This window comes from Pleurodeles waltl, chromosome 8 (assembly GCF_031143425.1).
Source record: "Pleurodeles waltl isolate 20211129_DDA chromosome 8, aPleWal1.hap1.20221129, whole genome shotgun sequence".
Taxonomy (NCBI): Eukaryota; Metazoa; Chordata; class Amphibia; order Caudata; family Salamandridae; genus Pleurodeles; species Pleurodeles waltl.
Genome location: NC_090447.1, coordinates 972,758,842 through 972,780,241, shown reverse-complemented (window position 1 = coordinate 972,780,241; position 21,400 = coordinate 972,758,842). Strand labels below are relative to the sequence as shown.

Below are 21,400 nucleotides of genomic sequence, written 5' to 3'. Positions count from 1 at the left end.
TGTCTTTCTTTCCCAATATGTAATGGTATTGGTTGCCACATGGGGTTGTATTTGAAAATCTGGGGTTAACCTTCGCATCAAAGGGGTCTCTGCATTTGTCAAAGGTCTATTGTTCAGTATTTGTAATGCTTTTTTTAAATGGTCTCTCCAATTTTTCAGCGATCCATCTGACAATTTTCTCAGTTGAGACTTCAGCGATCCATTTATTCTCTCAGTAAATCCCACGGCCTGTGGGTAATATGGAACATGATAAATCCACTCTATATTGTGCTATAAACAGTAATCTTACCTTTAAAATGGGATGCGTTATCACTTTGGATTTGGAGTGGGACTCCTTAGTACAACATCAACAAGTGTAGCGTCTTAATCGTATTGAACTGAGTAGCCTTTTTACATGGAAACACTATCCAGTAGCCAGACTAAGTATCCACCACTGTACAAGCACAATGACAACCTTAAATAATGGGCATTGTAATCAATCTGCCCCGGCAACTTTTCTCTCCCCAACTGACCTCTGACGGTCTGCGGGACAGATTTGTGTTGTTTGTGTTGCCAAATAGGACATTGGCTAATCACAGTTTTGATCAAGCCTAGGGGAATGTGCATCCCTCTAATATCTGCCCACCTGTTAGTAGCCTCTCCCAGGTGTCCACATTTTTGGTGAGCCTACTTAGCCATCCCCACCAAGTCACAATCCTGTGTCGCTACTTCTGCTTCTGAGATTTGGTCTTTTTTGTCTGCAGGGGAATTGAACCACCTTTAGCCAAGTCATTGGCAGTAGACCAAGAATCGGTATAAATGTGACCTTTTCCAGGGAATTCCTGTTTTAAAGCTTGATACACAGCATACAATTCTGCATATTGACTGCTCTTTCCTTCTCCAGTGGTAGAAAGCAGCTTCTTTGTTACAGGATTTAGGACACTGTCTTCCAATGTCTTTGGCCCCTACATACCTGGATGAACCATACATGCCTCCTGTCCTCAAGGGAAAAGGACTCAAATGGCCCACCCCACTTCACTGGTGACTGTCTTACCTCTGGCACCTCCTGCAACACCTCCTCATCTTCCATGGGGGCCTGTGCCACCTGTTCATGTAGGGTCGTGGTTCCCGCTGGTCCCACTCGGGCCCTGTATGTACCATATCCACTTAGTGACACTTGTTTCTTGTGCATGCCTTATTTGGTGAGTTTTGGGTGAACTCATCACCCACTGCATTATCAGGATCTCGGGCCTCAGAATCGCATTGTGCCCTTTTGTCATCTGCTCAGTATCCACTAGAGCCCAGTAACACACCAGAAACTGCTTTTCAAATGTAGTGTACCGCTCTCCAGCATCTGGTAACGTTTTAGTCCAGAATCCTAGGGGCACCCTCTCTCTTCCCTGCCCCTGAATTATCACATGTAACTCAATGTCTTCCTCCTGTACTGGCCACAAGTGTGAAGCCTCTTGAATCGCCTCCTTTGCCAATCCAAACATACATTGCTGCTGCTCTCCCCATTCAACCTGATGTTTCTTTTGAGTCACTTTGTACAAAGGAGACAAAATCCAACTCAAGTGAGGGATATGCTGTTCCAAAAACCAAGCAATCCAATGAACCGCTGAGTTTCCTGCGGTGTAGCAAATTCCAGTTTATTTTATCTCACCTGCGGCAACACCTCTCTATGTCCCTGAATCCTCTGAATTCCTAGGAACTTCACACTTTGGGATGGTCCTTCTACCTTTTTGGTATTTATCTCCCACCCCTTGCTTTGCAAATGTTCCACCTTCCTGTCCAGCTGCATCTGCACCTCTTCTTGTGTTTCTCCCTGCACCATCACGTCATCAATATGAGAAAGCTGCACCCCTGAAATGACAGGTACATCATCAAGGTGTTCTGCCACTAGCAGTGACAGATAGTATGGCGTTGTACATAGCCCAGAGACGGTTTTAAAAATCTAAATTGTCCCCTGTTCCACAAAAACGCTCTTGATTCCCAGGGGACAATGGTATATTGGAGAAAAAAAAAGCATTTGGCAAAATCAAATGTCACATACCAAGTCCCTTTATGTCTCTGTATCTTTTCAATCCCTGAGCTTGGCCTATTTTCTAATCTGATTTCAACCTGTTGACTTTCGCCCAGGTCAAATCCGGGTATATGCTTTCATACCAGTAAGGAGACTCCTCTTCTCCCCTGTTCTCCTCAATTAACCAGTCAGTGTCCATATCTTCCTCCTCCTCCTTCACCTTTGAGGGTCTACTTTTCTCTCCCTCGCTGCCTTCCTACTTAACTTATGACTTGCCATGCTTATTATCCTGCTTATTTACTTTGCTGCGCCCCTCCTTTCTGTCCAACCCTTGCATTCAATACATTTCCCACAGACTCTTGATATCTATTCCATCTATCTATTCTTTCTTCACACCATCCTTTAACAATGCCATGAACAGATCTCTCTTAGATACCCTATTGTTACCTGTACCGCTCTCAGACCGAGAGGCTCTCTCACGTTTTATCCACTCATAACTCACGGACTGCCTCCAGTACATCTTTTAAAGGTTTACCTGTCTTATTGATTAATAGGGTCATTATCGCATGTTTGTAGGTGGGGGGGCTAAACAGATTATTTTGTTGCGCACTGACACTGTCAACGGTCCATCTAACAAACGGTAGGCATCACCCAGAAAAATGGCGGTTTCATACCATCTTCCTTGATTCTCTGCATTGCATCTCTCAATGTATACCAGGGCTTACCATTTTGGTGCCAGTCTGACTCAGTAGGATACCTATGATTGCTGATTGCACCCAGTAACTGCCAACTGGAACAAGGTGATTTGATTGTTGCCCTGATAACCCCTAAAATGCTCCTTTACAGTGGGGTCAGTACTGAGTATACAAAACTTTGGTGCATCTCCTACATCTCACATCACTCCTGAGGCTCTTGTATCAAACAACTGCACCATGCATGAGAGCAATGTTAAAATAACAAAGTTTTTAAGGCACTCCTCAGATATCAAATAAAAGTCATACATATATATGAGAATACGCATATAACTCAAATGCAGCAGAACATGTGTACATACAAAGATAAATGCATATATCAAGTTGTCAAGACATAAAAAGAAATGTGCAATACATCAACAGAGCATTTATTCATGACCTAAATAATTAAGATTTAGAATACATCACCATGAAATCATCCTTACCTGCGTGACTGGGGAACACTCGATCAGTGTAAGGAAATGCCTCCTTGGCATGGTTACCTCCTGACTTTTTGCCTTTGCTGATGCTATGTTTTGAATTGAAAGTGTGCTGAGGCCTGCTAACCAGGCCCCAGCACCAGTGTTCTTTCCCTAACCTGTACTTTTGTTTACACAATTGGCACACCCTGGCATCCAGGTAAGTCCCTTGTAACTGGTACCCCTGGTACCAAGGGCCCTGATGCCAGGGAAGGTCTCTAAGGGCTGCAGCATATCTTATGCCACCCTGGGGACCCCTCACTCAGCACAGACACACTGCTTGCCAGCTTGTGTGTGCTAGTGGGGACAAAACGAGTAAGTCGACATGGCACTCCCCCCAGGGTGCCATGCCAACCTCACACTGCCTATGCAGTATAGATAAGTCACCCCTCTAGCAGGCCTTACAGCCCTAAGGCAGGGTGCACTATACCATAGGTGAGGGCACCAGTGCATGAGCACAGTGCCCCTACAGTGTCTAAGCAAAACCTTAGACATTGTAAGTGCAGGGTAGCCATAAGAGTACATGGTCTGGGAGTCTGTCAAACACGAACTCCACAGCACCATAATGGCTACACTGAAAATTGAAAAGTTTGGTATCAAACTTCTCAGCACAATAAATGCACACTGATGCCAGTGTACATTTTATTGTAAAATACACCCCAGAGGGCACCTTAGAGGTGCCCCCTGAAACCTTAACCAACTACCCGTGTAGGCTGACTTGTTTTAGCAGCCTGCCACACTTGAGACATGTTGCTGGCCACATGGGGAGAGTGCCTTTGTCACTCTGTGGCTAGTAACAAAGCCTGCACTGGGTGGAGATGCTATCACCTCCCCCAGGCAGGAGCTGTAACACCTGGCTGTGAGCCTCAAAGGCTCACCCCCTTTGTTCCAGCACCACAGGGCACTCCAGCTAGTGGAGTTGCCCGCCCCCTCCGGCCACGGCCCCACTTTTGGCGGCAAGGCCGGAGGAAATAATGAGAATAACAAGGAGGAGTCACTGGCCAGTCAGGACAGCCCCTAAGGTGTCCTGAGCTGAGGTGACTCTAACTTTTAGAAATCCTCCATCTTGCAGATGGAGGATTCCCCCAATAGTGATAGAAATGTGACCCCCTCCCCTTGGGAGGAGGCACAAAGAGGGTGTACCCACCCTCAGGGCTAGTAGCCATTGGCTACTAACCCCTCAGACCTAAACACGCCCTTAAATTTAGTATTTAAGGGCTCCCCTGAACCTAGGAACTCAGATTCCTGCAACCTAAGAAGAAGAGGACTGCTGAGCTGAAAAACCCTGCAGAGAAGACGGAGACACCAACTGCTTTGGCCCCAGCTCTACCGGCCTGTCTCCCCCCACTTCTGAAGAAACTGCTCCAGCGACGCTCTCCCCAGGACCAGCGACCTCTGAATCCTCAGAGGACTGCCCTGCTCTAAAAGGACCAAGAAACTCCCGAGAACAGCGGCCCTGTTCACCCAAGACTGCAACTTTGTTTCCAAAGGAGCAACTTTAAAACGACTGCGTTTCCCGCCAGAAGCGTGAGACTTGCAACTCTGCACCCGACGCCCCCGGCTCGACTTGTGGAGAAACAACACTTCAGGGAGGACTCCCCGGCGACTCCGAGACTGTGAGTAACCAAAGTTGTCCCCCCTGAGCCCCCACAGCGACGCCTGCAGAGGGAATCCCGAGGCTCCCCCTGACCGCGACTACCTGACTCTCAGATCCCGACGCCTGGAATAGACCCTGCACCCGCAGCCCCCAGGACCTGAAGGATCGGAACTCCAGTGCAGGAGTGACCCCCAGGAGGCCCTCTCCCTTGCCCAGGTGGTGGCTACCCCGAGGAGCCCCCCCCTTGGCTGCCTGCATCGCTGAAGAGACCCCTTGGTCTCCCATTGATTCCTATTACAAACCCGACGTGTGTTTGCACACTGCACCCCGCCGCCCCCGTGCTGCTGAGGGTGTACTTTCTGTGCTAACTTGTGCCCCCCCCGGTGCCCTACAAAACCCCCCTGGTCTGCCCTCCGAAGACGCGGGTACTTACCTGCTGGCAGACTGGAACCGGGGCACCCCCTTCTCCATTGAAGCCTATGTGTTTTGGGCACCACTTTGAACTCTGCACCTGACCAGCCCTGAGCTGCTGGTGTGGTAACTTTGGGGTTGCTCTGAACCCCCAACGGTGGGATACCTTGGACCCAAACTTGAACCCCGTAGGTGGTTTACTTACCTGCAAAAACTAACAAATACTTACCTCTCCCAGGAACTGTTGAAAATTGCACTGTCTAGTTTTAAAATAGCTATATGTGTTTTATTTGAAAAGTATATATGCTATTGTGATTATTCCAAGTTCCTAAAGTACTTACCTGCAATACCTTTCATGCAAAGTATTACATGTAGAATTTGAACCTGTGGTTCCTAAAATAAACTAAGAAAAGATATTTTTCTATACAAAAACCTATTGGCCTGGAATTGTCTCTGAGTGTGTGTTCCTCATTTATTGCCTGTGTGTATGTACAACAAATGCTTAACACTACTCCTTTGATAAGCCTACTGCTCGACCACACTACCACAAAATAGAGCATTAGTATTATCTCTTTTTGCCACTATCTTACCTCTAAGGGGAACCCTTGGACTCTGTGCATACGATTCCTTACTTTGAAATAGTGCATACAGAGCCAACTTCCTACAATCAGCAAAGGCAGGAGACCCGATTAAGGATCACAAATCAGATCCTGGGCAGTGAGTCCGCTCTACAGGCGAGTTCCTGTCCTACCTCCAGGTCTCCCTGTCTTTTACACCTTAAATCATCTCAAGAAGAGGGTTCTAGGAACCCCCGTCCCCTCTTTTATGAAATTAAATACTGGCTGTACTTCCCATTGAACCTGGCCAGGCTCCCAATGTTTGTTCCTCTGATACAGTCTCTGCCTTGTGAACTCGTCTCTGGTCTGCATCCCACATAATAAGTTCCAGTACTGTCCGACTCTTCGCAGGTGAAGAGAAAAACATGTTTTGTAAGGAAAAATACTGTCGCTGTCCTGCAGCTGCAAGAAGGCACAGAATGGAGTCACTTGCACAAAATGGATTGGATGGTCAAATGATGGCTAAATCTAAATAGCATCACAACATCCTGACAGAGTTCAAACATTCTTTCACTCATTCCTCCTACGCCGTTTAGTGGAAGAGATTTTTCATCTGGTGTCTCTAAAAACAAGCGGACTCGAGAACAAGCTATGAAGAGATAGTACTGCTTTACCTTGTGTTTTGGCTAAAATCTGACCTTGAGTTTTCTTCTATACATGTGCATTAGGATGCTACCACTGCTTATAGAAAATGTCCATCCTTGGCACCTCTCTTCACCATTCCTATGATCAGATATTTAATGAAAAGCCTAATGATTGTTTTTACCTTCTGATTGAAGACCCTCTTCTTATTAAGAACTGAAAACTGGCTTATCAAGCTAATGGGTCCTTCCTTTGAAACCATGCACAAATCTAACCTTGTGAATACCTCATGGAAAAAGTGAGTGAGCTTCAAACTCCATACACACTATAAGTTTAAAATATGTTCCATGGGAATAAGGGATCCCTAAGGACTTCCTTTCCTTCCTCCTTAAGGTTATATCAATTTTTTGTGCCCACAGATTCTTCCCCAGACCCTTTCTTCCTTATGGAAAGGTCTCACCATACTTTATACATAGTTTATTTGCTAATTATGGGGTTGTCCTTTCTGGTATGCCTTCTACAAAGCAAACATACCACGATGCATAGTGTTCGATGTCATTATTTGATATAAGATGCTGAACCCACACCTTTGCCTAGTAAGCATTCAGCCCGATGTAAGAGAGGCAAGGCAGCTACTGCAACTCTCATGGGAAATATCCCCATTAGAGATATTTTTGGGCGGCCACTTTTGCATTGCTTCTGATTCCCTTTCTAATCAATTCTGTAGAGTTATGTAATTCTAGTTCTCTGTCATGTGTATTGTCTCGGAATCCACAAACATCCCACCACCAAACCTTATTTTCAAGAGAATAGATGGGACTTCTTTTTATCCAAGATACTTCCTATGGGTTACCTTAAAAAACAAACTGCCAGCTGACACTGCACTACATGATGGGGATACTGTGAGCTTCAAGCTTTCATAAAGGCTCTGTGCACTGTTGACTCTATGTATGGCTTTTTATGCAACCTTTCTGGATGCCCATTTTTCCATATCTTTTTCAAGTTAAAAATATTACATATAGTCAGGTGTTCTGTAAAATGGTTAGTACTTAACTGAATCGATTGATTTTATATTTTCAATAAAACAATTTCAGAATTTTTGAGGAAAAGTTGCTTTTCCTGTTCATGCGTTCATTTATGTAATGCTTTTTAAAATAAAAAAAATATGTTGCAGGGTTGTGGAATTCCTGCAGCCCGACTCCCAGGACATATTGTTTGGGGTCAAGGACAACAAGTTTTCATGTTTATTTTTCCCTTAGGACAAGTAGGCTCAACCTCATGCAGCAAAAATTCTTTGACTGCCAGTTTACAGTACCACATCGGGGAAGGGCACTGTCTGCAGTTAAAGTAATATTTGTGTCCTTATGTTAATGTGGTTCGAACCTGCATTTATGCTTCATTAATGCAAAGCCTTTAGTATTAGGGTGAGCGCTCTAAGAAAATGTTGTAAGCTCGGACTGCCTGCTGACATTGCTCCCACTATAAAAATGTGTACACACGTTTGGAAAATGCAACTATATGAGGCTGCGTATAATGCTCCCAGAATGCTCTGTAACTAGATGTGAATATTTGCAGTAGTTGAAAGCAGGGTTATCTGTTAGAGACTTCTATTTGCAGATTCCTTATCTTAGACTTTCCCCCAGGCATCAGACTGGATCCGTATATTTTTTTGAGCAGTACCCTTGTGTGCCGTCAGATGGTGTTGTTCCTTCTGCGTTGGTCGTTGGCATTGTGGTCGCTGTGATGAAGTTGCGGTTGTATATAGGCACCACCCCAGCGTGCTGACGTCAGTTCTTTTCTTTTTGTGCCAGTCTACACACAGATTCAGAGAAGAGCTAACCTCAGTCGGTTTTTTACTAACTTTTAGATTATTTTTTGACGTTTTTTGACCACCTGGTGATCATCATGTTGTCCCGAAAGACCGGATTCTAGCCGTGTGACTCCTGTCACTGCATGGTGTCGGTGACTGATCCGCACTTCTTGTATCTGGAGTGCGACCATGACCCGAAGTTGTGCTCTGAGTGCCAGGCCATGAACCAGAAGGCTTTGAGCAAGCGGTCCCCAAAACTCATTGTGGCCCAGCGCTTGGCTCCACGTCGCTCCTGGTCTCAATTGAGAGGAAGGTCACAAGACCGCTCATTGAGCTATCACCACTCGTCCTCGTCCCACTCCAAAATGTCAGGACATTCGGGTCACAAGAAGAAGTTGTCGAAGAAGAACGAACATTCTTCGGCTTCACCCTGTCGCTCGAACAATGCGACGCAGGAGGAACGTTGTCGCTCTAGGTCTCCATCCTCAGAGCCTGCTCCTAGGTCGGCTCTGCACCTACCCGAGTTTCCAGGAGCCGAAGCCACCCTTGCCCAAATCAGAGACTTTTACAAGACTATGCTCCTCATATTTGGGCAGTCTGACCCTCCTCTGACTCCTTTGGGCCCAGTAGAGTTGGCGAGGGCCTCCTTGGGTTCTGCGCCAGCAGTTTTGGCCTTGGCTCCGGCAGGCACCCCAGGATCTGTTACCGGACCCACACTGATGCCAGTCATGCTATCCCAGCCTTCCCTTGTGCTGGTACAGAAGGCAGTGCTTTCAATGTCGGTCAGGACCACTATCGATGTCGACCCCATACTGATTCCTGACTTCGCCATACTGATTCCTGACTCCGATCCAGAGCTGGAACAACGTCGCCCACACCAATTTTGACTTAGATTGGGACCTTGCTCCCAAGGTTGCATCCTGACCCTTATGCCTATGGGTACAGGTATGATAAGAGTATGGAGGGGTTTCTGGGCCCTTTAGAATACCTGCCAGATGACCCTGATGTGGACTGGGCTCAGGAATTGAGTGAAGCCAGTGGCCAGAACTAGGTTGTGGTTGTTATTCCCGCTTCTTTCTGGTGCCACAAAAGTGCAAGAGCCTTCGCCCTATCCTAGACCTCTGGTCCCTCAATCTCTTCCTCAGAAAGGAGAAATTCAAAATTCTCACTATTTCTCAGGTCCTACCTGCCCTGGACTCTGGAGGCTGGATGATAGCTTTGGACCTGCAGGACGCCTACTTTCACATTCCCGTCTTGCCTGCTCACCGGTGTTACTTGCAGTTTGTGGTAGGTCACAAGCACTTTCAGTCTACCTTGCTCCCCTTTGGCCTTACCAGCGCCCTTTGGGTGTCCAGGAAAGTGATGGCGGTGGTCGCAGCTCATTTGTGCTGGCTAGGGTTTTCAGTCTTACCCCTACCTCGAAGACTGGTTCTTGAAGGTGGGCTCTCCCCAGGCTGTCTTCTCCCACTTCCAGGCTACAGTGGACCTCCTGCATTCATTGAGGTTCAATATAAATGTGTAAAAGTCACACCTGACTCCCTCGCAGATGCTCCGTTTCATCAGAGCTGTTCTGGACACAGTGCAGCTTAGGGGTTATCCTCCTGAGAGGCGAGTCCAGGATATTCAGCCTATGATACTGACGTTTCAGCCCCTGTCCTGGGTTTTGGTGAGAATGACTCTGAGTCTGCCGGGCCTCATGGCCTCCTCAAGGGGTACTGCTCGAAGAAAAATCTCTGGATCCAGTCTGACACCTGAGAAATTTATAAGGTAAGGAATCTGCAACTAGAATATGTCTCCACCAGATAATTTGTTACCAAAGGTAAGTAACTTGTTCAATGAGTTTTTGCTTCTAAATTAAATGATCACAAAAATGCAACTACGAAGAAAACGTTTTGCTTAACTACTGTGAAATTTTAGGTGCGATTTCTCTTATGCATCATCTACGATTATGGGAAATCAGTACAACCAGTTTCAACAAAATTATGGGAAACATGAAAATAAAATAAAGCATTACAATCATTGGCAAAGCCAATAGGTCTGACATTGGTGGTCAGCTTTTTGGTTTTGTCATTATGTGTCTTGTTTTGACATGTTTTTTTTTTCTTTTTCTTTTTAAACTGTTGGAGCTGAAATGCCTTCACCATTATACAAACATTAGCAAAAGCAATACTATATTTTGGTCTGAAAAAGCACACATTGCCACAGTAGTCTCTGGCACTGACAAAACTACTTTGTGTGCCAATATGCTCCTTGTGAAAGAGCATAATGCTGATGAGAGGTAGAAAGAAGAAAGATAGAGAGAGAATTTTAATAAAAACAAAATGTCTTGGTTATACCTTATTAGGGGTCCAATTCTTAAATAAAGTCACAAAAGCACACTCTTGATATATGCTCATGCATTAGTTCAGAGGTACAGCTTTTATGATTCACAACAATTTACAGAAGTCGGCCAGGAAATCGTACTCCTAGAAAATATTGGGGACAGCATTTTAGCATGAGCAAATATGCACGTGTAATTTTGCTTGGGCAAAAATCTGTTGAGCGCATACAAGTTCACTTTCCCTCCAATCACTTTTTTCACACCACGGAAGAAGATTTATTTCTGCCCTTGTGAGGCGTGAATTTCCAACCTTTGCCAGTGTGGGAAGAGATTGGAGAAGATCTGGTGAAAACCGCTAAGGGATGCAAATTAGTATGTTTGCACAGACTTCAAAGCGCATTTGAATGCAGGAATTTCTAGAAGTTAAAACCTACTATAGTATGAGTCCTGGCAAAATCAGAGAGAATATTATCAGAGCTCTTTTATCATGAAATTTCTGCCATAATTTATTGCCACACTATGTTGCACCAAAGGGGCAAGTGGACGTTTTTACAGGACAAGCAGATTTATGAAACATGTCCCATGGACAAGTAGATATTTTTTTAATTCTACACTCCTGTGTTGTAAATATGCTTTTGGAACCCTTACAGGTGCCTAGGTGTTCTGTTGATCTTCAAACAAGATCTTAACTTGATTTGGGAAAGGTGACTTTATTAGATTAGAGACATTTTGTGTATTTCTTGTGGTGGGTTTACTTAAAGAAGGGAGATTAACAGTCAATCTGCCGACTTAGCCAGTTTGTGTCAAAAATATTTTTTATAAACATACGACTATAAGAGATTTGTCTGACCTAGTCAATTCTCTGAAATAAGAGAAGGAACCCTTCTAACATAAGGCTGACTCCATCCCCTAATACCATATTTTGTGTGTGTGTGTGCGCACACACACTGGTATTCAGGTGTAGTTGTGATGCCTGCCTTAGAAACATTTCCATCACCTTCATCTGGGCATGGGACATTCATATGTTATATACTAGCATCTCTGAGATTAGTGGTATGTTTTATTCTAAGCATCACTGCCATAGGTGTGTGAAATCTGACATTCTGTGCTACTCCCATTAATTTGAAATAATTAGCACAGAGTATGAAGCCTTAGTTACTCCGGAGGAAGTCAGTTGCTTACATGAAGCTTCAGTCACCCCACGTTACCTGCACTTGACATATTTGACACATCAACATTTCTAACTTAGTGATTCTATCAGTCAATCAATCAACAGAATTTGTTGAGCACACTTACCACCTCTGAGGGTATCCAGGTGCTGAGGTTTTCTGCATGGGGCCTCAGTCGAACAGCCAGGTCTTGAGACTTTTTCTGAATTCCTGGATGGAGGGAAATGTTCTTAGTTCGACAGGGAGGCTGTTCCAGGATTACGCTGTGATGTAGGAGAAGGTGTGGCCCTCATAGGTGCTGCGGGGAGCGAGGCGTAGCAGATGTGTCTGATGAAGCTTTGGAAGTTTAGACGGTTATTGAGGCATGAAGGTCCTTGGTTATGCAGAGCTTTATAGGCGTATGTCACCAGCTTGATTTGGCATCATTTGTATATGGGGAGCCAGTGAAAGTTCCTTAGGTGGGGGCAGGTGTGGGTTGGTCTTGGCAGGTCCAAGATAAGACTGGCTGCTGAGTTAGGAAGGTTTTGAAGTTTTTTTTGTGATTTGTGTCATGTGTCCAGCATAAAAAGTGTCTCAATATTCTAGGCGGCTAGTGATGAGGGCTTGTGTGGTGGTTCCTCTAGTGGTGGTTGGGAGCCACTTGAAGGTCTTGTGGAGCATGCTGAGGGTAAGGGAGCAGGAAGAGGAGACTGCATTGATCTGATTCTTCATGTTGAGTTTATTGTCAATTAAGATTTCTAGGTTTCGGGCATGGTTCGTTGGGATGTAGAGGGGCCCAAGGTCGGTGGGCCACCAGGAGTCATCCCAAGGTGAGTTGGCATTTCCGAAACAGCAGAACTTCTGTTTCGTCGGTGTTGAGTTTGAGACAGTTGTTCTTCATCCAGTTGGCGATGCTGTTCATGCAGATGTGGAAGTTGGCCTTCACAGTGGAAAGGTCTTTGGATAGCGCGAGGATGAGCTGTGTGTTGTCTGCATAGGAGACTATGTTTAGTCCGGGGTTTCTGATGATGTCGGTCAAGACGGTCATGCAGGTATTGAAGCAGGTGGGGCTGAGGGATGATCCCTGGGTGACGCCGCAGATGATGTCCTGGGCTTTCAGGTGAAAGGAGAGAGTAGGACTCACAGATTTCTGTCGAATAGAAAAAAGGCAATCCATTTCAGGGCATTTCCTCTGATGGGGATCTGGTGGAGCCTCTTGAGCAGGGTGTGTTGGGAGACTGTGTTGAAGGCTGTTGACAGGTCAAGGAGGAGAAGGGCAGCCAAATGTCCTTGGTCAAGGAGGTTTCTGATATTGTCCACGGTGGCCATCAGGGCAGATTTAGTGCTGTGATCGGAGCGGAAACTGGATTGGGATGTACCCCAATTTGTTGTCTTCTAAGTATGCTGTGAGTTGTTGGTTTACAGCTTTTTCTATTACTTTTGCTGGAGAGGGAAGCAGGAAGATCGGATGGTAGTTTCTGGGTTCATTGGGGTCAGCGCAGGGTTTCTTGAGGAGGGGTTTGATTCTTGCGTTTTTCCACTCTTCAGGGTATATGGCTGCGGTGATGGATGTGTTGAGGATGTCCGTGGGTTTGTTGCTGATGGTGCCAACTTTGAACATGTGGCGAGGGCATGGGTCCATGGAGGATCTTGAATGGATGGAGCTCATGATGTCAGTGGTGTTTTGCGTGGTGAGCAGGTTCCAGTTGGTGATTGTTGTTGGTGGAGTTGTCTGTGGAGTCAAGAAGACTGATGGTGGTGGTGGGTTAGGGTGTGAAGGTTTTGTAAATGGCAGATATTTTGTCATGAAAGTAGTCGGCGAGGGAGTCGCATAGGTCCTGAGATCTGGTGGTGCTGTTTTTCTTTGCTGATGGGTTGGAGAACTCCTTAACAATGTTGAAAAGTTCTTTGCCGTGGTTGGAACTGGCTTCTGTGTGGGTGGCCAAGGTGTGTTTTCTGGTGCCTTACAGGCATTTTTGGTATTGACTGAGTGTGTACTTGAAGGTGGTTTGGTCGTTGGGATGCATGGTGGAATGCCATCTTCTCATCTCCAGTTATTTAGACTTGTGTTTTGTGGTTCTGAGTTCCAGTGTATGCCAGCTGTCTAGTGTTTGGCGGATCTGTTATGTTTGGCTGGTTTGCTGGGGTGGGATAACTGCGTCTGCGCAGCCTGAGATCCAGGTAGTGAAGTTTTCGACAACTTTTTCGGTGTCCGCTGTGGTGTCTGGGTGGTGAGAGTTGAGGGCGTCGATCCACTGGCTCTCGGAAACCTTATTCCAGCTCCGATGGGAGGTGTGCAGTGGTCTGGCGGCGCAGCTAGGAGCTGTGGTGTAGGTGATGATGGAGTGGCCAGAGCAAGTGATTTTGGTGATGTGACTGTATTTGACTTTGTTGCTGGATGTGAAGATGGAGCCCAGTGTGTGTCATGCGATGTGTAAGGGGTGGTGAGTATTTGAGCTGGGTCTTGGTCCTGGGGCCTGTAGGCGAGGGTGCCTTTTATGGTAGTTTTGTCGTCTAAGCCAAACTGGAAGTTGAGGTGTTCCTTGATTTGTGTGTCAATGTCAGTCGTGGTGGTACAGTGTAAGGCAGTGGCTCCCAAACTTTTGACTTCTGTGGACCCCCACTTTATCATTACTGGAACTCTGGGACCCCCACTGAATCATTATTGGAAACTGGGGATCCTCTACTGAGTCATTAGTGAAATTAGTAATTTTCCAAGCAGTTGCAGACCCCCTGATGAGGCCTCACGGATCCCCAGGGGTCCCTGGAACACAGGTTGGGAACCACTGGTGTAAGGTTTCTTTGTGAATTATGGCGATTCCGCCTCCAGGTTTGTTGGTGCGGTGGATGAACTTGTAACAGTGGGCTGTGACTGTGGCGATGTCAGGTGCTGAGGTAGCTTTGAAGCAGGTCTCTGTGAGGAATACGATGTTGGGAGCGAGGGTGGTGACGGTATCCCATATCTCGATCACATGCATCCAGAGGGAGCGTACGTTGAGCAGGTTGCAGTGCAGTTGGTGCGGGATGGTGGTTTGGGGGGGGGGGTGGCAGTGTTAGAGTAAGCTGGAGGGTTGGTACTGCCGGTGAACCGGCAATGGTGGCAGGTGAAGGGTCCTGCAGTTTAGCAAGGAGAGGCGCAGCAGCATTTCCTGCTGGGTGGTCGGGCGGTGAGTTCAGTTCTGGAGTAGCAGTGGCTGGTGGGAGAGCCAGGGTTCCTGGCACTGGGTGCAGTCCAGGCACATACAGGCTTCACAGTCTGGCCATGTAGTTTTGCTGTCTGCTCCAAAGGAAGTCTGTGAGATTGTTTGGGTTCTCCACTAATTGAATTCTCTTGTGTAAGGAAATATTTAGCTCCTACCAGAGCAGACAACCCTTTAATATTGATTATTTTTCAAAATGATTTAGCTTTTATTCAGGTCTGAACATTGAAGTGGGTTTATCACAACTATACCAACCAACTTCAAGATCCTCAAGATTACTTTTTACAAACCCCAGTTTCTGGAACTTTACGGTCCACATTTGCATATTTTAGTGATTAGTTATCTGCTATAAACAATGGTTCTCAATTATTACATTAAGATTTTTATTTTAGACAGTTTTTGCCACCAATCTTTTTATGCTTGAGACTACATACAGCCATTATTAAAGTTTTAAGCAATGCAATCCAATGCATACCATCAAACCTATTCACAGAGGCCCATTACTGTAGATGAATGTGTAGTAGTACTAGTGTAGTACCACTTGACCTACTTTGTGAATTGACCCTGCAGTGTCCAACTCCCTGTTAGTGATAGTACAGAGGGTACAGTAATCTCTATTTGTACTAACTATACATGAAAATTGCCATATAGTATGTTTTGGGTTAAACTGTCAAAGGCATTTAAGAGTAAAGTAAGTAGTATAGCTGGAGTACTACTTCACATGCTCAAGGGTGCTGTTGTGAATTGGCCCCATTATAAATTTGTTTAGTGCACATTGAAAAACATGTGGATGAGCTGGATGATATTCCTTGGTTCACACCATTTATGGTCTGGAGTTATGGAGTTTTAGATTAAGGAGATAGATTTGAATTTTGTGGATCACGTTTTTCCTGCTAATTCTGAGCTTAATGGAGGTTAGCAGGGGACAGGAGTGGGTTAACAATATAAGAGGTTTTGAATACGTTCTTTATTGTATGGTAGAGGGACATAGAGTTGAAGGAGGAATTGGGAAAATGGGTTCTATTTATACAAAAAACAAGGGGCGGTAGAGGATTTTTTGGGTTCATTACACATCCTTCTACATATATAAACTTAAGTCATATTGAATGACGCTCTGTAAATGGCGTTTTAAGGAGAATCTTCCTTTGAGTGACTATTAAAGGTACAAGAAGTATCCTTTTCAGGATGCACTGACCCTCACACACCAAAGTGACATCTTCGTCATCGGGTCGTGACCCATGTTGGGTGGGTTGTGCAGTACCCAACAGGCTTCTTGAGCTATATTGTGAGGTCTTTTTGTGTCATAAAGATCATGATCCCTTATGATTGCGTTGCCTGAAGACCATTTGCGTTTGTTATTCAGATAGACTGAGTGTGACTGGTTTTAAATTACATGTGGTTAGGATTTGGGTAGTCTATTTTCAATTTGTTCTATTCACAGTAAGGTTTTTAAAAGAAAGGAAACTGTCGGCAGATAATCATCCTAAAAGTCCATAGTCATGTTTCTGCCTACCAGCCCAGATGGGTCAGTGGTATTTTTGAGGACCTATGTTATTGGTATACCCTAATCTAAATTGTTACTTGTGTAAGGTCTAGAATATAGGGCCCATATTCACACACACTCGTTCATTAGCAGCTGTACAGAATGTATAATAAATTACTTAATTTATCATTTGACATTCTTGGCATGCAATTTTCTCTCTTTATAATGTTACGTGCTGGTTCTCTTTTGATGAACAGTGTTACTCTGTTAATAACATTCCTCTACTGTTTTCCCGTTAATAGTGGGTCTCTGGTTATATTGCTTTTGGGGATTTTTTCCACTTTTGAACTTTTCACACATGTTCCTAGAGTTTCTTGTTTAACTTACTACGCCTCCTGTAACTGTGAAAAAATAAATAAAAAATTGATGGGTTCCTATGACAAACGCAGGCAGTCGTGTAGAGTAAATACTGATACTGTTATCTCTGGTAGTAGAAGAGTATGTCACAGCACAAGACATGTCGGGAGGAACGTTTCTCTACTTCCCCACTTGTTCGATGTGAAAGTGGTGCCCTGCCAACAGATCCTGTGCACTCACACTGGCAAAACCTACATGACACTTGGTGGGTGTGTTATTTCCCTTAGTAGAAATTGTCCCTACGCATCTTCAAACCTGCAAGTCCCATAAGCAAAGGCAAGCCAGGGTTAAGAAAACTGAATGGCACAGATAGCCGCATCATGCGTTTATATACACTGCTCATTTCCACAGCATGCAGTGCATGCAAGGTTTCTTCTTCATGGTCTCTGACCCAAGCTACTGTGGAGATAAGCTAGAAAACTATTTCCGAGAGCATTTGTTCCACAAGTCACCACTCTCCCTTCCATTGGCTCATGAAAATCCTTCAGATCACCAAAGCCTTCCTATCTTCACCTCTTCTATTCTAGTTCTTATCCTTTGCCTTGCAGCTTTAATGGAAGAAGGAACACAAATAAAGAGTGACAATCGTAAAACATGAACATATGGCAGTGAGATGAGGGACTTCAAATAGATGGCTGCAATAAGCGCAGATTCCAATGCTTTGGTGCAATTTATATCAATTCCAGGGAAATTATAAAGATAACATAAAATAGGGAACTGTGAGGAAGAGACGGTGGGAGTTAAATAGAAAGTGTAGCTAATCAGAGTAATATTTGTTACAATGTATAGGTGTTGGTTCTACACTGGTTGGTTGTGTGTTTTGCTTTTCTTCACGCTCACCCTTCCCCAGTTGAAACGTTATTTTAAGGGAAATTGAATTTCAGAATCTGTGAAAATCCCTGGTTCTAAAAGCTCGTCTATCAGTGTTGACATATTTTTGATTTAATTTGTATTACATTGTAACCCCGAACAAGAATTCTGTTTGCATTATTAAGTAGACTGAGCATTCTTCATTTTTCCTCAGGCTAGGTTGACCAAACATTCCATTCCAAAAATCAATGTGAAACTCCAGATGGTCTGTAAACAGCTGATTAAGAAGACATACTAAAACCAGAAGACAAAATCGTAAATTCAAGATACTCCTCAGCAAAGAGCGACAGGGTGGTTTATGCTTACATTTCAGTTCTGTTTATTCTGTCATGTGTGATAAGTACTGCAAAAAATATGTTCTTGCACATTTGCATATGTGCTATGTTTGAAGATGTGTGAAACTAGAACAAACCATTGATAATAAGGTAGAAATTAGAATTGGGCAGTCTAAAACAGGACAGAGGAAAACTGTCCTATTGCATGTATGTTCCACTGTTTTTATTTTGGGCATTTTTTTTTTTATAAAGATGATGAATGTATACCAAGTACCTTTTAATTAACAGCTATGTTTTTTCATATTGCCTACTCATGAACTAGTGTTTATTACGTCTACTGCAACTGTAGAAAAGACAATTAAAACAGTTTTCCTTCTTTAGATGTTGGTCCCCCTTTTTATAAAAGAAAAAAAGCCTGTGCAAAAACCTGTCTACAAAAGTTGTTAGATCAAGTATAAAATCTCTACTTTATCATTGTAAATATCGACTACATACATTACTTTTTAAGTTCATTGATTAAGATGATGTATCCGTAGCTAAGATTTTGTGTACATTTTATATGGTTATTGTTCTTTTTTTTTGTTTTTGCTAGTCCAAAGTTCGTAGGTTTAGGTTGGCAGAAGTGTAATTGCCAGGAAGGAGTAGTATCTGATCTTCGCATGTAAGCTTGCAAATGCTTATGAAATTCTTACCACAGGATCTATTCAACTTCTTAATCACCTTCATGCTCCTACGTATGCAACATAATGAGTTGAAACTATTTGGGAATGGATACGTTTGTCACCTCAGTCATTTATTATAAATTAAATTATTAAATGTCAGCTACTTTTTAATATAATTTTATAAAGTAGATTCCATGTTTGCGTTTGCACTTTTTCATAATTTTGTATAGCTTTGACTCCAGAAATCCAAGCAATGCACTATTAACTGGTATTTACCATCAAGTAACATTTTTAGTAATTCATCTCTTAGGTTTCAGTCATAACTGGAATTCTGATGTTCAAATGGCCACAAATAGTATTGCACCTTAACAGATATTTTCTACTCATTTGATGACTCTACAGCTTTGGTTCTAAAATTTATATGAATGAAGAGATACGTAATGCATCTTGCAAAGTTAGACTGTGTTTACACATACATCTGTATATAAGCGTTACATTAGAAAATTGGTTACCATGAACAAATCGCTGAGAAATAGTAAAGGGGCAAATGCATTTAAAATAAAATGTGAAAGGTTTACCTTTGTGTGTAAAAAATAGATAAAATAACACTATTAATTGTATTGTTCAATAGTTGATATAAATCTTTTTTCCCATTTTCATCTGAATTTTTTTTTAAATATATTTATCATGCCCCAGAAATAAAGCATTTTTTTTGCTGCTGATCAGAATGGTGTTTCTGTTTTTTTAATTTTTAAAAAGATGTTATTTCAGTTTGGCACATGTATTAACATTTGAGATACTTTGTATAATTCAGCCGGATTATGCAGCAGCAGCAAAATGGCGTACAGCCCCACTCTTCCACCCGGATCCTGAGCCTCAGTAGCATCTAGATTCTATCATTTTTCAAGTCACCAATTTACGGTACTGTAGTTGAACACCACACTGAGTACTGTATTTTACCATTTTGACAGAGGCCTACAGTGTGTTCGTCCTTTGTATCCTCCTAAGTAGATGTCTGTTTAAAATGAATCCCTAATCCTGGCTGTCTTTGATGATTGTGTTGTAATTGTATTGTATTGTAATAGTATTTTTATAGCGCTTACTACCCCTGTCGAGGCATTGAAGCGCTTTTCGGCGAGACGCACGATACTCCGGAACCCAAAAAGAATTAGTGGTGGATTAGTATAGGGAAATATGAGTACAGTTTTAGTATTTTTATGAGTTAATGATAGATGTTATACAGATGTAGAAGGTGTATCATTCAGAGCATTCTTAGGGCCTGATTTATAGTTTGGCGGATGGTTATGCCAACACAAATGTGACTCATGTCCCATCCGTCTTATTACAAGTCCATTATATTCTATAGCACTTGCAGCAAGGGAAATGGGTAGCCATCACATGTGTGATGGCATAGTCGTCCATCAGACGATAATTAAGGCCTTTTGTGCCAGTTCTTGAGGATCACAAAAGAACTGTGGAGGGTTCCTTTCATCTCAGAATGGTGTCACTACACAGCTCCGTTGTATTTTACTTTGTCATGAGAGCTAATGCTCAAAGTCTTCTGTAGTTTTTTCCAATTCATGTGTTCCTGGGTTTCAGCTGTTGTTTATCAGAACTTGTGAGAATCTTGCATTGACAGAGTTTGTCCTAGAGACTTAGCGTAGTAGTCCTTACTTTTAATTACTTCATACTACACTTTTGGCAGACTGACATTGATCCAGTACTGTGTTCATATTTGCCCAGTTTCTTGCTGTGTTATAGCATGAAAAGGAACTCTGTTTGGTAACTATGCATAATCACATAGGGTACTGGAAGTGTTTTAGGCTGAGGTTTTTGCTACCATTTGAATGGCCCCTGGACTCACTGTTGGCAGACATTTGTGCCCACTCTGCATTTGCAGTTATCACAGTTTACAATTGCTTGTGCTGTGTGTTTAGAACTGTAGTTTCCGAATAGTCCCTACCATATCTACATGACCAACAACCTCTCTGCATTTTTGTTCAGAGAATTGTCCATGAAAAGCTGTAAACTAGGCAGTGGTGTGAAAGTATGAGTCTTAGTATACTCATAAACAGTCACGAATGATCAAGATTCATAGAAGGATATTGAAAGAAATAGACCACTTGGTCTGTTTTAAGCCTGTTTGGCACATTGGAGGACCTATATAGTTAGCAACATAATTGAAATAAAAGTGATAAATATGGCTCCTTTTAGTGAACTGTAGACTTTTGATGTAGAGTGTTGCTTTCTCTTCCATAAGCATCCCAAAACTGGCATTTGCCCATGCACCATGTCGATTTCATCTACTGTCTCCCACTGTCGGATGTAATGTGGGATTAAGGATGAAGATAGTCAGACCCTACTCCCACTTCATACTTATAAAATACATCTTAACACGAATGACCACTTGTTATGTGAGCTCTAACCCTGTTTAACCTAATCCTCTCCTAATACATATATAGGTGAAGATTGTTGTTACTGGCTGTAGTGCAAAGGAAAATATTTAGCTAGGCTTGTCGTTCATCTTGTTAGGGCACATTCTACAAATCCGATTTCTTCACGTGTAAAACCTGTACAATTCCAGGTAGCCTGTCAAATATAGTATATAAATTATGTTGCAACACTGTTATGTACTTTTCCCCCTCCTTCTATGTCCTGCAGAGTGTCTAAATCACATTTCAAAATATCCTCAAGAGTTGATGCTCAGCCAGTCTATTAACTCCTGTATTTTCCAGACCTGTGTTTGCCCTCATCATGATCTGGTTGCCATTTTCTACAACATGTGCCTGGGGTTTC

At 43.4% G+C, this 21,400-nt stretch overlaps 1 protein-coding gene across 1 annotated transcript in view; it reads left to right on the top strand.

Moving 5' to 3' along the window:
* NDFIP2 (Nedd4 family interacting protein 2) overlaps positions 1-19,326 on the top strand; it is a 200,766-nt gene extending 181,440 nt beyond the window's left edge. The window contains exon 8 of the mRNA XM_069205209.1: positions 17,822-19,326. The gene's annotated coding sequence lies outside the window, so the exon portion shown is untranslated. The remainder of the gene's footprint in view (positions 1-17,821) is intronic.
* Positions 19,327-21,400: the final 2,074 nt, after the last annotated feature.